This window comes from Camelina sativa, chromosome 12, assembly GCF_030686135.1.
Source record: "Camelina sativa cultivar CO46 ecotype springtype chromosome 12, ASM3068613v1".
NCBI lineage: Eukaryota > Viridiplantae > Streptophyta > Magnoliopsida > Brassicales > Brassicaceae > Camelina > Camelina sativa.
The window spans coordinates 30,485,475-30,502,108 of record NC_141891.1 but is presented as its reverse complement, the minus strand read 5'-3'; the positions used below and the strand labels follow the sequence as shown (position 1 = coordinate 30,502,108).

At 38.7% G+C, this 16,634-nt stretch overlaps 1 non-coding gene and 1 pseudogene across 1 annotated transcript; both read left to right on the top strand.

The window, feature by feature from the left end:
* Positions 1–161: 161 nt before the first annotated feature.
* LOC147931131 (uncharacterized) lies at positions 162–14,861 on the top strand (annotated as a pseudogene).
* On the top strand, positions 11,129–11,235 carry LOC147931132 (small nucleolar RNA R71). Its single transcript, XR_015576773.1, has one exon. It is a non-coding gene; the product is annotated as a small nucleolar RNA R71 (small nucleolar RNA).
* Positions 14,862–16,634: the final 1,773 nt, after the last annotated feature.

Below are 16,634 nucleotides of genomic sequence, written 5' to 3'. Positions count from 1 at the left end.
TCTAATACTACTTCTTTGTTAATACATCGGTTTGGTTTTCGTTTGGGATGTGTCATGTACATGCATAGATTTATTTCTAGGTTCTAAAGGTTTTGAAGGTTTGTTAGTTTTGTGACTTTTCTAAAACTTACAAATAATTCAAATCTTTCTTTCAGGTTTTGATGGATAAGTCGTGGATAAAGAAACCACGTTTATCTCAAGATTACATATCAGAGGTTAAAAATTTCTTGGATTTTGCATTTAGTAAATCAACTGTAGCCACGATGAAATGTCCATGTAACCGTTGTTCTCTAGCCAAATTCAAGTCAAAAGAAGATATTGAAGGTGATTTGATGTGCTATGGTTTTTTAAGTTCTTACACAAGTTGGGTGTTTCACGGAGAAAGAATATATGTCACAGAAAATGCAAGAGTATCTACTGATGATTTAGCTCAAGTTGAAATGGATTCAACTTTGAATCTCTTGGATGATCTTTTTGCTGGTATTGATACTAATATGTATGGAGAAAATGCATTTGGATCTTGTGAGCAGCCTATGGACACTGATAGACCATCAACTTCAAGTGGAAATTTTGGAAAAGAATAAAGTTTTGATGAGTTGCTTGCTGATTTTACCCAAGAGCTATATGATGGATGCACAAAATTCACGAAGTTGTCTTTTATATTGAAGTTGTACCATATCAAGTGTATGTGTGAGATAAGTGATAAGGGCATATCTTTGGTGCTTGAATTGCTGAAAGAAGCATTTACACATGCTAAGTTGCCAAAGTCATTTAATGACATGAAGAGAGTTATTCGCAAATTAGGATTGAGTTATGAGAAAATTCATGCATATCCAAATAATTGCATGTTATTTTGGGAGGCAGATGCAGAAAGGTAGACTTGTAAAGTTTGTGAAGCTTCTCGTTGGAAACAAATATTTCTGCCAAGAGTAAGGTTAGGCTAAGTATGGTATCTGGATCAGAGAAAAAGAAAACTCCAGCAAAAGGTACAGTATCTAGATCAGAGAAAAAAACAAAACAAAAACTCTTGCAAAAATTTTGTGTTATTTTCCTCTAAAGCCGAGACTACAACGCTTATTCATGTCATCAAAAACTTCTACCCACATGAGATGGAATGCAACTGCGTCTAACAATGATGGCAAGCTTCGACATCCAAAAGACGAAGAGGCTTGGAAATCATTTGATCAAAAATATCCAAAATTTGCATCTGATCCAAGAAATGTCAGACTAGGCTTGGCGACTGACGGTTTTAACCCATTTGGTACAATGAGTAATAGTTATAGCATATGGCCTGTGATATTATTTCCTTATAATTTGCCACCGTAGATGTCAATGAAGCAGACATCAATGATCCTCTCTATGGTTATCCCTGGAAAGCAAATGCCTGGTAATGATATTGATGTCTATTTGCAGCCACTTATCAAAGAATTGAAGAAATTATGGTTTGATGGGGTTAAAACAGTAGATGCTTCCACAAAACAAACATTTGACATGCGAGCAGCCATCATGTTGACAATTAGTGATTTTCCTGGTCTTGGAAATTTGTTGGGTTGGAATATATATACGACATCAGCTTGTCCAAGCTGCAATTTTGATGGCACTGGCCAACGTTTACGCCATGGCAAAAAAAATTGTTTTCAGGGTCATCGTCGCTTTCTTCCTCAAGATCATGATTTTCGTCAAAATATAACTAAATTTGACAGATATATTGAAACCAGATCACCACCAGTGACGTTATCAGGTTCTACAATTGTTCATCAACTAGAACAAGTGAATGTTACTCTTAGTAAGAAGCATGGTTTAGTTGGAGTTGGAGGAAAAGAGATCGAAGTCATGTTGGAAGATCTAGTACTCAACAGTGGAAGAAGAGGAGTATATTTTTTGTGTTGCCTTATTGGGAATTTATTATGTTGAGGCATAATTTGGATTTCATGCATATAGAGAAAAAACAATTTACGCTACACATTATTGGACGACAAAGAAAAATCGAAGGATAATTTGAGTGCTAGAAAAGATCTTCGCGAGTTAGGTATACGTTATGATGATAATGGGAAGTATCAAGCATCATGTTTTACTCTGGACAATGATGGAAAAGACACATTTTTAAGTGTCTTACAAAATGTAAAGTTCCCTGATGGTTATGCGTCTAACTTATCAAGTTGTGTTGATGTTAAAAGTCGAAAGCTAGTAGGCTTAAAAAGCCATGACTGCCATGTGATAATGAAATATTTATTGTCAATCGCCATCCGGAATCTACTGCCAACAGATGTGACATCAGCCATTGTTGAAGTTTGTCATTTTTTTAGAGATATATCTGCAAAGGTCCTTGATATTGAGGAGCTTGCCAAACTTCAAAAACTGTATTGTAGTGACTCTATGTCGTATGGAGATGATTTTTCCTCCATCTTTTTTCACAGTGATGGTACATTTAGTAGTACATCTCACAGAAGAAGCAAAATTAGGTGGACCAATCCATTTTGTTGGATGTACATTATACGTTTGTATCTATATACACAACTGGAAATTTACTTAATTAGTTTATCTACAGGACTCTTGGACACTTCAAATCATATGTTTGGAATCGCGCTAAGCCTGAAGGTTTGAAACAAGGTTTTTATGTGGGTGATGAATGATGATTGTGTATGCAATGGTGAGATATGAATGAATGGATGGTAAGGTGTTTCAATTCCCCTTATGCAGTTGCAGTATAAGAGGTGTCAATCCTAAATGAGTGTTTGTGAACAATTAAGATGTGTATATGACACTAAGTCAAGCCAAATGTAAGGATGTTTGTCACTAACAATCCTATGAAGAAAATGCAAAATGCAGAAAGTAAAACTACAAGAACTAGATGCTAAATGTAAATGGAACAGAATGATTATGACTAATATGAAGCTAGAACAGAAATAGAAACTACAATAATGAACCAATGCAAGAAAATAATAAACAGGGCAGTAAGTAAATAAAACATAAATGCAAATAGAATGAGACTAGAGATAAAACAAGACAACTACAAATCATAAACCAAATTTCTAGGGAAGAACTCGAGCAAGCACTCGATCGAGTGTAGATCGAGTGCAAGGTCGAGCTGGACTAAACGCAAAAACAGAGCAACACAATATAAACAGAGCAATGCAAACACGAATCAAACAACAGGCAAGCAACAGGATTAAGACTTAAAACTCAATAAAAAAAGAAGGTCCTGAGGAGGGATTCATGGGCTGAACTAATCATTGTGGTTATCTAACTTGGTAACAAATCTCAAGCAAACTTTGAGCTAATCTCTAGACATATTATTCTAAGACAAGTTTCATCCACTCTCATGGCAAGAAACAATCAAACCTATGCATCTCTAGACTTGTTCTCACAAAGTAAAGAATCTACACAAGCAGGCATTAAGCAATACATCTCAAACCAAACAAGACCTCTAATCTCTTAGCAAGCCTAATGGTAAGCTCTAGATCTAGCCTTATCTATGCTTCTTAAACATTGGTGTGATGCTAAGATGCTTGAAATCAAACCCTACCTTCTCAGATATAGGATCAGCATTAAGAACATCTAGCCTAGAAGAGATCTACAACAATCAAGCTTGACCAAATCAAATAAACCACAAGATCAATCCAGCCTAACCCATCCTCAAGATCCTAGAGAACTACTCACAAGAACACATGATGAACAAAGTCAAAAACACAGAAAAATACGAAACTTGCATCATTAGAAAGATGAAACAAAGATCTACAATATTGGAGACATAATCAAACTTGAATTCTCAATATTAAGAAAGTTATGAAACCAACAATATTGAAGAATTTAGTCTTTTTTCTCCTTAAAAATAAGTACAAGATCTAAGAAAAATAAAAGTGCAAAAGGAATAATTTCCAAAAGGGTAAAAACTAGGTTTAGAGAATATCTAAAAAGCTGGACTCTTTTGGTGGCTGCAGGTACAAACCTTTATATAGGAGAGGGAGTGGAAGCCTTAAAAATACTAAAAGATAAAATAGTCAACGGCTCGGTCAACTCGACCTGTGCTCGGTCGAGTGGCAGAGCTGGCTTAAAAACAAGTACAAGATCTAAGAAAACAAGTACAAGATCTAAGAAAAATAAAAGTGCAAAAGGAATAATTCCCAAAAGGGTAAAAACTAGGTTTAGAGAATATCTAAAAAGCTGGACTCTTTTGGTGGCTGCAGGTACAAGGCTTTATATAGGTGAGGGAGTGGAAGCCCTAAAAATGCTAAAAGACAAAATAGTCAACGGCTCGGTCAACTCGACCTGTGCTCGGTCGAGTGGCAGGTCGAGCTGGCTTCTCTCGTGCATTCTCCACTCGGTCGAGTCCTCTTCAGCACACGGTCGAGTGTCTGGTCGAGTGTGTGGTCGAGTTGGACTCCGGACCTTGGTTCTTCAGCGTTAACTCTCTTGCTTTTCCTTCATGATTGTTTCACTTCTCCTCAGCATTGCTTCCATGCTCCTTAAGCTCCAGAATCACCTGATTATGCATGAAAAGATGCAAATGCAATGCAACTAAACTCTAATGCATGATTAGTCCTAAAGCTATGCAATAATGGTGAAAATGGCTAGCAAAAGATACAAAAGATGTGAATAAACTAAGGGAAAACATGGTAAAATATATGAACATCAACACCCCCAAACTTAGTCTTTGCTTGCCCTCAAGCAAATAAACAAGACATAAGAAGGTAGGTGAGGTTTGAAAGTGGGATCTCAGCTCCTAAAACTTGCAAATAGACCATCTAGAATCAATGTCCAAGTTACTAGTACTATGATGCAAGTTGAATGAGCTGTACTTAAAGACTTTAGACAAGCATATCACAACCTTTACTGATTTGAGCCTTAGATTTCCACATGCATTCAAATCAACCATTTCCTTTAACATTCATTAATCAAGAACATGTATTAATTCTATGCAATGCTTAAACTCATTTGGCTTGGAGATAAAGGTTTAGAGACAATGATGGTCTCTTTTTAGAGTGGGGCTTGTCAATATCAAGGTTCTCTCATAAAAATGGATTGAGCTTTAGAAGAATGCTAAAGGTAAGAACACTTGGACACATACAAGAACAAAACCTTGTCTACCCAAAGATACCCAAAGTGTTTATCCTATCAATCTAAACCCAAATGGTCCTAGTGCTACTCTTTAACTTCTTCTTTTCTCTTTCACCCTTTTCTCTTTTGGTTTTCAAGTCTTAGGAGAGGTTTCTTATTTGATCTTTCTAGTGGGATGGGGGATTCTTACTTATTTGCTATGGTTCTTTTTCTTCTTATTCTTAAGACATAAAAGCATTTTGCTAGACTTTTCTTTTCTTTCTTTTCTTTTCTTTAACTAGAACCATCTTTAATAAAAAATTTACTTCCCATCCTTTCACTAGATCTTGCTTAAACACATTCTCCTCTTAAAGACTCTACCCTTTTTCTTTCTCTTTTTCCTCTTTTCTTTTCAAAACAGCCAAGTCCCAAACCCAACAAGTGAACCACCTAGTCCTATCTAGTTTGAAAAATGCAAACTAGAACTACACAAGGTTTACTCTTGTCAGTTCAAACCTAACACTTTCTACCAAGCTCAATCCCAAAAATAGGCCTCACACACACAAGAATAAACATGGCTTGAAAGAAGGGTTGGTTAAGGGATAGGGAAACTGATTTCAATGGTTTAATCAGCTACTTGGATCAACAAGAGTGGTAAAAAGGAGAAAGATGATCCAAATATGTATATGGTATCCATGAGTTTAAAGCAATGCACACATTGATAATTGAGATTCAATATTAGGTTCTTATAAATAGGAAATGGTGTCAAATCACAACATGCTTCAATAGATCAAATACAATGCATGAATTCAAAGCTTGGTTCAATCTTATGCTTCTAACCACTCAACTAGCATTAACTTGGGCATTGATCCTAGTCTAGTGAATAAGCAAGCTAACAAGGCAAACTCATCATAGATCCCTAATGCAAATATTATGCAATCCTACATGAAACATGCTAAACAAGATCCTAATATGCAATGCAAACTACATGAACACTCTTTTTTTATAAAGACTTTTGCAAAAAAATTTCAAATTTTTAGGGTTTTTCTATGCCTTAGATGCTTATGCAAATAATAACATGTTGATGCTAAAAATTTGAAATAAGATCACAAAACACAATGTCAAATGCTATCTCAAACCCTCCCCCAAACTTAAGTCACACAGTCCCCTGTGTGAAAGAAATTTGATTGAGGATTCAAGACTAAAAAAACTAAACAAAATATGAAATGCAATGATATTTACAAGTGAAGGTGATAGTGGTACCTCAAGGATTGGAGAAGAAATTGTCCACATCCTCTTGCATGCTGTCAAAGGTGCAGTTGGGGTCTTGTTGATCACTTGGAGATGGAGATTGGGGCAGCTCAACGACGGCGATCGACCGGCACTCGGTCGAGTGCGTGCTCGAGTGGGGGGGTCGAGCAGGACAGCGTGTGCCAAAATTCTGAGCCTGCTGTTGGTAGAACTGTTGGTAGAGAGCTGAATCCATGAAGTATTGTGGTGGGATGGGAGGGTAACCTGGATAGCCTGGATAAGCAGCTGGAGGTGGGAAGCCATATGGTGATCTGGGCTGGAACTCGGTCAAGTACGTCGGGGGTGCTCAGTCGAGTGGGCGCTCGAGTGACCCGGTCGAGTGCCTCAAAAGTTGTTGTTCTCGGGTACTTGAGCTCCTCTTCCTCTGATTTGGCTCATACATTGAAGCTCTAGCTGTTTCCACGGGATTTGCAACCCTTGAAAGTGCTCTAGTTGAGCTACTCCTCCTCAAAGGGCTTGAATAGCTTGGAGATGAGTTTCCACTCTTCAGCTCAGCAATCTCCTTCTTTAAGCCCTTGATAGACTTAGCCATGTTGGTCACCTTCTTCTTCAGCTTATCAAACTTCTTCCCATGCCACTTGTTCCACTTTTGCAAAAGAGTCAACCTCTTGGTAGTCTCCCTCACTCCTCTACTATCCCTTGGGTTGGGCTCATACTCCTCAAAATAAAACTGCTCCTCCCCATCAGCCACTTGTGCATTCCCAGCTTCCTCAACTCTAGCTTGAACTACTCTATCAAACAAGTGCTCCTCAGCTGGCCAAAAGTCAATGTTGGTTCCTTCTTGAATGGTGGTGAGCTCTTGGTTAGGCAAGATCAATTGTTTCTTCCCAAGTGTTGGAAGCTCAAAATTGAAGATATGATTCCCTTGATGCATCTCCTTGGCTAGGATGAGAGTAGAGGTGAGGTAGCTTGAGTCAATCCATCTTGGTGAGCCCCTCTCTCCTCTAAGTGGGACCTTGGCATCTTGTAGAATTGGAGTAATGATACCTCCAATGGTTAGTGCTCCTCTTGAGCCTTTGTTCTCCAACTTGCCTACCCAACTTCTCAAATATATTATATGGTCTATGAGCACCATTGCAAGATCAGTCTCCACAATGCTCCCAAGAATGATGGTTCCAGCTCTTGCCTTGAGGATGATCCCATTGAGAGCCATATCAATCATCTTAAGCTCTCCCTCATTGATATTCCCAGTTTCCTTTCTTGCAAAGAAGGTGTTGGCAAGAGCTTTGTGGAAGTACCTTAGGACTGGACTCCTTATCCTTGAGCTCTTGGAATTGGAGGATGAGTAGAGTTTGTTGTCCCCAATGGTTTCCCAAACAGCATAGAGTTCTTCTCTTGGAATCATCAAACTCCTATTGCTCCCAACCTCAAATCCAAACACATTTATTATCTTCTTCATTGAAAGATCATACCTCTTCCCCTTGATTGTGAAAGCAATGTGACCAGCTCCAAACTCAGCATCTTTCCTTGCATATGTAGTCAGCTTGACAGTGGCTAGGAACTCACAACTTTCTTCTTTGTAGCCCTCCATGCAAAGCCCCATGAACTTGGTTAGGTTGCTCTTCTCAAAGAGATACTCCACATCGTCATCAATGGCTAGCTTCTCCATGGTTTTCTTGTGTGGATACCTAGTCCCCAGGAACTCCATTCTCATGAAAGCATCATAAAGCTGCCTCTTTGACAACCCACAAGATTCTGCTTCACCATCATCCATTAACTCTTCTTCTTCACTTTCTTCCTCACTCTCATTTTCACTCTCCTCTTGCTCAACCTCAACTGCTGGCCTCTTCCCTTTGGCCTTGTGTCTCCTCATGAACTCATTGAGAGTTGGCTCCCTTTCTTCCTCACTTTCAGTCCTCTCAGGATCTTCCTCAACTGACTCTCTCCTTGGATACGGCATCTGGCTCGACCGACTGCTTGAACCACCACTCGGTCGAGTGCATGATCGAGTGGGGCGTCGAGTTGTCTTTCCAGCTTCTCCTCTTGATTCAAGGCCAGCATCACCACGTTCCATGGAGCTTGCAGCGGTTTGTTGAGACTTCTTGGTGATCTTTGAAGACATTTTTCAAAAAGAACTGAAGGGAATAGACTCAAAGCTCAAAGTTAATAGGTTAGTGACCCAAAAACTTGAAAGAACAAAGCTTGAGCAAAAGATGAACTTGAGAGAGATTTTAAAACTTGAATTTAGTTGTTTTGAGCAAATGAGAGAGTGTGAGAGGTATAATCTCGTGCAAGCTCTATATAAAGAAGCTAAGGGGACAAGGAGACAAGGGTGAAGCGTCCATACAATTCAAATTTGAATTGGGAATCTTTGACCTGCTTTTTGCTGCCACTCGACCAGTCGAGCACCTTGACCAAATTTTGAAATTTCAAAATTTTTCTTCTTTGTCTTCCCTCCACTCGATCGTTCTAGCGATTTGAAGATCAAATGGGCCTTAGTTCCTTTCCAACTTGGTCGAGTACCTCTCGTGGGCTGGTCGAGTGGGCTTGCGTTTCTCCTTCTCCAAGTCCAAATCTCTCCTTACCCATCTACACTTATATTAAAAGGCCTGTCCAACACAAACATAAAAGAAAACACATCAAAAATACAAGGAAAATAAACTATATTTTCAAAGGATACCTTAGGGACTTCCTCCCTAGTGAGCTTGTTTAGAGTCACTAAGCTTGACTTTGGTTTCCTTCTTATACTTGGTCTAGGTACCAAGGAGGTGATGAAATCCTCCCTGGAACCTCTTGGTCACTGTGAATTTGATCCTTGTTCACCTCACCCTTAGCACACAAACCATATTTCTTCTTAATTTTGAGCCTTGGTCTTGCTTTCCTCAAAGACCTCTTGTTCAGCTTAACTTGGAGATCCTCAACCATACTAGTCAACTCTTGAACTGACCTCTTAAGCTTTTCCACAGAATCTTCTTGAAGTGTTATCTCAGCCTTTGGAGTTGCCTTATTATCACTTAAAACCCCTTGTCCACCTTTGTCCTTGATAGTGAAAGGCTGATCATCAATGGTAGGAAGGTTGGTTGGGTTATAGATGTTGAACTTCATAACTATACCCTCAGCAATATTCAAGGTCACAAGACCTTCCTTGACATCAATGACTGCTCCAACAGTGGCTAAGAATGGCCTCCCAAGGATGATTGGATCTTCAGGTTCCTTGTCCATCTCCAATACCACAAAATCTGTATGAACCCTTGCCTTCCCTATCTTGATTGGGACATTCTCCAACCTTCCAACTACTTCTCTGTTTGTCCCATCAGCTAGGCATACATGGAGTTTGGTGGATTTGAAATCAGTTCTCCCAAGCTTTTGAGCTATGGAGTATTGCATCACACTAGTTGAAGCTCCCAAATCATAAAGGCATTGGTTGTACTGAAGGTAATTGATTGTGCAAGGTAGATAGAATGGTCCTGGATCCTTAAGCTTAATTGGGATGATCACTCCTCCAAGGTTCTCAAGATCCTTCTCATCTTGAGCTTGTGCCTTCTTCTTTGACAAATCAAGCAGAAAATCCCTATAGAGAGGATAAGGTTCATACTGTTCCAAGGCAGGTCCTCTCTCCTCTTCTTGATAATCAATGATGATCTCTTGTATAGCCATCACTTCCTCTTGTTTCTCAACCACAACTTCCTCTTTCAAAGCTTCCTCATCCTTTTGTTGCTTAGCCAACATCTCCTTTTTCTCAATTATTTCCCTTAATTCCTTGATCCTTTGTGCTTTGAAACGTCCTGGGAATGGTAGAGGTGGTTTGTAAGCAGGAGGAATGTACTTAGCAGGCTTGACAACTTCGGAGTCTCCAGCTCGATCGACTACTCGAGCATGCACTCGGTCGAGTGGCTGTTCGAGTCCCCGGTCGAGTGTGCTTGCGAGCTCCATTTGCTTTGCACAAACGTCACTTGGGGCTTCAGTAACTGATGAATTCCCCCAAAATTGGATTTCACTATCCTCAGTGACTTCCCCATCAGAGATATGGATGGCTTTTGCAGTGAACACCCTTGGATTTTGAACAGCTTTTCCAGGGAGTTGGTTGGGTTTAGGAGCTGAAGTAGAGGCAATGTTGCTCTCCATATACTTCACTCTAGAATTGAGACCTTCAAACTTCATGTTAAGGTCATTATACTGGGATGTGAGCCTTTGATTCAACTCAGCAAACTGTTTGGCTTCCTCAATCTTTCCTTGTGTTTGTCCAATCAACAACTGTTGCATCATAGCTCTTAAGTCTTGTTCTTGGCCTTGGTTAGTCTGAAATCCTGGTGGGGGACACAACTGAGGCTGGAACACTTGATGTTGTTGTTTGGGGACATAGTTTTGTTGCTGTTGAGGCTGTTGAGGTGGATACACTTGGTCTTGTGGATTAGCTACATTGGTGCTCCTATAGGAGAGATTGTTGTTCTTGAACCCTCCTTGGTTGTAGCCTTTGAAGCCACACTGGTTTTGCATGTAGCACAACTCAGCAAACTCATTCTCCCCCTCTTAAACTGGAACATCTTCTTCACCAATGAAGTGAATAGACTTTTGTTGGCTAAGAAGGATCTTGTCAAGCTTCTCATTGACCATCTTCAAGTCCTTCTTGTACTTGTCCTCTTGATCAGTTGATGATGACCTTATGGTTCTGTCATAGTCTTCATTATAGTTGCCATCTGACTGAGCAAGATTATCAACTAAGTCCCAGCATTCTTCCACATTCTTGTTGAGGAAGTTGCCATTAGAGGCTGTGTCAAGAAGCATCCTGATTTTGGGAAGCACTCCTCTATACAAGGTGCTAAGTAAGGACTCATTGTTGAAGTCATGGTGAGGACACTGAGTCTGAAATCCTTTGAACCTCTCCCAAGCTTCACAAAAGCTCTCATTGTTCCTTTGAGCAAACCCAGAAATTTCTTTTCTCAACCTAGCAGTCCTTGTATTTGAGAAGAATTTGGCCAAGAAAGCCTTCTTGCAAGCATCCCATGTGGTTATTGCTCCAGTAGGAAGAGTCTTCTCCCAAAGGTGTGCCTTGTCTCCAAGTGAGAATGGGAAGAGCCTCAACTTGAATCCATCTTCACTCACTCCATTAATCTTTGTAAGACCACAGATTCTGTCAAACTCATCAAGGTGGTCTAGGGGATCCTCCATTGGCAACCCATGGAACTTGTTGGCTTGAATCATGTAGATCAATCCACTCTTGATCTCAAAGTTGTTGTTTGGCACTGTGGGAGGCACAATACCAGCTCTTTGGTTGTGTGTGTTGGGTGCATCTCCAGCACCAATGTTCCTTGGTCTTGGAACTGGATCTTGTTGCTCCATTATGATTGGAACCTCTTGCTGTTGTTGAACTACTCTCCTTCTCTTATTTCCCAAACCCTTTGGCAGCCTATGGATGTTGTGAAGAGGCTTTTGAAGATTGTCTTTCCCCTTTGACCTTGTGTGCATCAACAGACACGATTACAGACTCGAACAGGTACACAGTTGAGCTCAGGCTCGTGTAGGCGGTCAAGGCGACTGGGAAGTGGTGTCCAAATAGAGACGGCTTCTGACTCGATCAGGTGCTTGATCACTGCTCGGTCGAGTGGTGGTCGAGTGGTTGGTTGAGTGGGTACCTGAAACTCAAGACAACCCAGCAACAGAAGATTTGAATCCAGCAACTTCACAAGTGTATAAACGAACTTAATCTTAGACTAATATGGATCCTAAATGCCACAAAAACACACTCAAATGGGCAACGGCGCCAAATTGAAACAAGGTTTTTATGTGGGTGATGAATGATGATTGTGTATGCAATGGTGAGATATGAATGAATGGATGGTAAGGTGTTTCAATTCCCCTTATGCTGTTGCAGTATAAGAGGTGTCAATCCTAAATGAGTGTTTGTGAACAATTAAGATGTGTATATGAGACTAAGTCAAGCCAAATGTAAGGATGTTTGTCACTAACAATCCTATGAAGAAAATGCAAAATGCAGAAAGTAAAACTACAAGAACTAGATGCTAAATGTAAATGGAACAGAATGATTATGACTAATATGAAGCTAGAACAGAAATAGAAACTACAATAATGAACCAATGCAAGACAATAATGAACAGGGCAGTAAGTAAATGCAACAGAAATACAAATAGAATGAGACTAGAGATAAGATAGGACAACTACAAATCATAAACCAAAGTTCTGGGGAAGAACTCGAGCAAGCACTCGATCGAGTGTAGATCGAGTGCAGGGTCGAGCTGGACTAAACGCAAAAATAGAGCAACACAATAAAAACAGAGCAATGCAAAAACGAATCAAACAACAGGCAAGCAACAGGATTAAGACTTAAAAATCAATAAAAAAAGAAGGTCCTGAGGAGGGATTCATGGGCTGAACTAATCATTGTGGTTATCTAACTTGGTCAACAAATCTCAAGCAAACTTTGAGCTAATCTCTAGACATATTATTCTAAGACAAGTTTCATCCACTCTCATGGCAAGAAACAATCAAACCTATGCATCTCTAGACTTGTTCTCACAAAGTAAAGAATCTACACAAGCAGGCATTAAGCAATACATCTCAAACCAAATAAGACCTCTAATCTCTTAGCAAGCCTAATGGTAAGCTCTAGATCTAGCCTTATCTATGCTTCTTAAACATTGGTGTGATGCTAAGATGCTTGAAATCAAACCCTACCTTCTCAGATATAGGATCAGCATTAAGAACATCTAGCCTAGAAGAGATCTACAACAATCAAGCTTGACCAAATCAAACAAACCACAAGATCAATCCAGCCTAACCCATCCTCAAGATCCTAGAGAACTACTCACAAGAACACATGATGAACAAAGTCAAAAACACAGAAAAATACGAAACTTGCATCATTAGAAAGATGAAACAAAGATCTACAATATTGGAGGAAGAATCAAAATCGAATTCTCAATATTAAGAAAGTTATGAAACCAACAATATTGAAGAATTTAGTCTTTTTTCTCCTAAAAAACAAGTACAAGATCTAAGAAAAATAAAAGTGCAAAAGGAATAACTCCCAAAAGGGTAAAAACTAGGTTTAGAGAATATCTAAAAAGCTGGACTCTTTTGGTGGCTGCAGGTACAAGGCTTTATATAGGAGAGGGAGTGGAAGCCCTAAAAATACTAAAAGAAAAAACAGTCAACGGCTCGGTCAACTAGACCTGTGCTCAGTCGAGTGGCAGGTCGAGCTTGCTTCTCTCGTGCATTCTCCACTCGGTCGAGTCCTCCTCAGCACACGGTCGAGTGTCTGGTCGAATGTGCGGTCGAGTTGGACTCCGGACCTTGGTTCTTCAGCCTTAACTCTCTTGCTTTTCCTTCATGATTGCTTCACTTCTCCTCAGCATTGCTTCCATGCTCCTTAAGCTCCAAAATCACCTGATTATGCATGAAAAGATGAAAATGCAATGCAACTAAACTCTAATGCATGATTAGTCCTAAAGCTATGCAATAATGGTGAAAATGGCTAGCAAAAGATGCAAAAGATGTGAATAAACTAAGGGAAAACATGGTAAAATATATGAACATCAAGGTTCTATATGTGAGCAATATTTAGCCGATGAATGTGTAACATTTTGCTCAATGTATCTCAATGATATAGAGACATGATTTACAAGGATTGGACGTGTTGATGATCAACCTGTAGTTGAGACTAGCATAAGACCAAATTCAGAACTTCCAGTTATTTTTCCAACCCTTGGAAGGTTTGTTGGAGCGGGTCAGGTTTATACTCTCAATCATGTGGAAAGACAGCAAGCACATCGACATATATTGGTTAGTTGTCATCTACTTAATCCCTTACACGAGTAAGTTTCTATCACTTAATAATAACTCATTTTCATTATGTCTGATTGACGTTCTCTAACTTTTAATAATTATTATCATTTCAGGAAGTATAAAAATGAGTTGTTAAGGAACCCATCTCACCATAGCAAGAGGAATCGTGCTATTGACATTGATCGAGAAATGCATCTTAATTTTGCAAAATGGTTCAAAAAGAAAGTAGCGCTTGATGAGTTAGATAGGATAACTGCAGATTTACGATGCTTAGCTTTGGGTCCATCTGAAAAGGTTGTGAATTAGCTTACAATGTTAACGGTTTCAAATTCCGAGCAACAGATAGAGAAGTTGAACTGAAAACACAAAATAATGGTGTTTATGTGGCTACTGAGACAATGAGTTATGCTAGTTCTCGTGATCCCAACCCAAGAACAAGAACTGTACCATACTATGGAGATCTGGTTGAAGTTATTAAATTAAACTACTATGAGGTTTTCAAAGTTGTATTGTTTAAGTGCAAGTGGGCCGACACTCGTACGGAACGAGGATACAAAATAGACGCATACGGTCATCATATGGTAAACTTTTCATTCTTGTTACACAGTGGGGATAATGAAGAAGATGAGCAATATGTGTTGACGTCTGAAGCAAGAATGGTATATTATGTAAAAGATCCTTTTGAGGAAGAATTGAATATCGCAGTTCATGTTCAGCCTAGAGACTTATATGATATGGGTGATGTTGATGATTATGAATCTGAACTTTGAATCTCTGTTGCTTCTTAGGGAGATTTCTCGAGTCTCTGTTCTGCAGACTACTAGCAGACAACAAGTACTTGACTAACGAGATGTAACGTAACAAGACTGCAAGTATTGTACTTTGATTTACAATATGATATTTTACATAATCGTGCTAAAACAGAGGAAGGCAGGTTTAATATATTTTGGTTTGCAAAAATAATAGCAAGAGACAATAATTCTCGATGCTAACGAGACTGCAGGTTTCTCAAAATAATAAAATTGGATATATGTGAGCAAAAACTGCAGGTTTCTCAAAGTTTTTTTCCTTCACGATTGACGAGTGAACCTTAACTAGACTTAACTAGACTTGACATAAGAACTTAACCAGACTTGACTAAAAGGCCTTAGACTAACCAGACTTGACTAAGAGGCCCTAGACTTAACTAGACTTGACATAAAAGAGACTTAACCAGATTAGACTCGATTTGAAAATTGTCAGGAAAATTAACTAGACTTGGAAATTTTCAGAAAAATAAAAAAGAAAAAAACTGCAGGTTTATTATTCAGCGCCAACTAATTGGTTTAGTGAATTTTATCAAAAAAAATTCAGTTCCCTCTTAGCTTTTCTGTCTCCAGCGCCAACTAATTGTTTTTCATAAATATTAATCACAAATAAACTATACAAAATTTAGGGTTTTTTTAAGAAATCCTTATGACACCGTCATAAGAAAAAGATATCGCATGTACACAAATCTCTGAAGAGCTTGAGGAGAAACTGCTAGAGAGCAATCTCAGATACAAGGTAACGTGTATTGGATTTAACATTTGAAGTTAGTTTTGTGAATTTTTGTATCATACATATTTTAGCATTGCTAACTACTTTATTTGTTTTTTTCTTAGTTTAATATTGATTCGAAGACACAACGACCTGATGACTTATCACAGTTGGAAGCAGATTACAATATCCGTCCTCCACTTGCTCCATAATGTAAAAGCTTCAAATGGAAATACAGATCATAGGTAATTGTTTGAGTTATATTATTGAAAGTCATTTTCTGATTGAACTGTTCTTAAAACTGTTTTTAAACTGATCCAGGATGATGATACGTAACGTAATATAGCATTGGATACACTATTTTGTTTTTGAAACTGAATCAGTTCAGTTATATATTGTTTAAGCGATCAGTGTTTATATTTAGTGATTGTTTTAATAATTATACTTGTAGAGCCGAGATTTAAACGTATGTACATGTATGTTTGTTCCTTATATGTTAATTATACTGATCAATTTTTTCATATATATATATATATATATATATGTATCATCAACAAGATACAGATGGAAACATATGATATCTTGTGTTTTATGTGTTTTTAAAGCTTAATTATTCATTGTTTTGTGCATATTCATGAGCATTTAGGTTGTTTAGGTTGCATTTTGCATCAAGTTTGGTATCTCAGGTGTTGGAGTAGAAATGTACAAGGAAAATGTGCTTTGGAGCTAAATAATTCAAGAATTATCAATATAATGGAAGACACACATTTGGATGCACACAAGATGATTGATGATTCAGAACCAGTCTGCAGTCCCTCAAAGATCGACTCGTACGAAGACCTTTCCTTGGGATTTAGCTCCAGCTTTCTTCACCGAAGTTATTGGAAATTGAGTAAGCTTTGCAATGGAGGTAATTTCAGGACAATCGGATGTGTATGTAAGGAGTTATACCTGTTTTAGTGAGCGTATATACAGCCAGAGCTGGAGATCAGATGGACCAAGGTGCGAAAACACACGCGGCCACA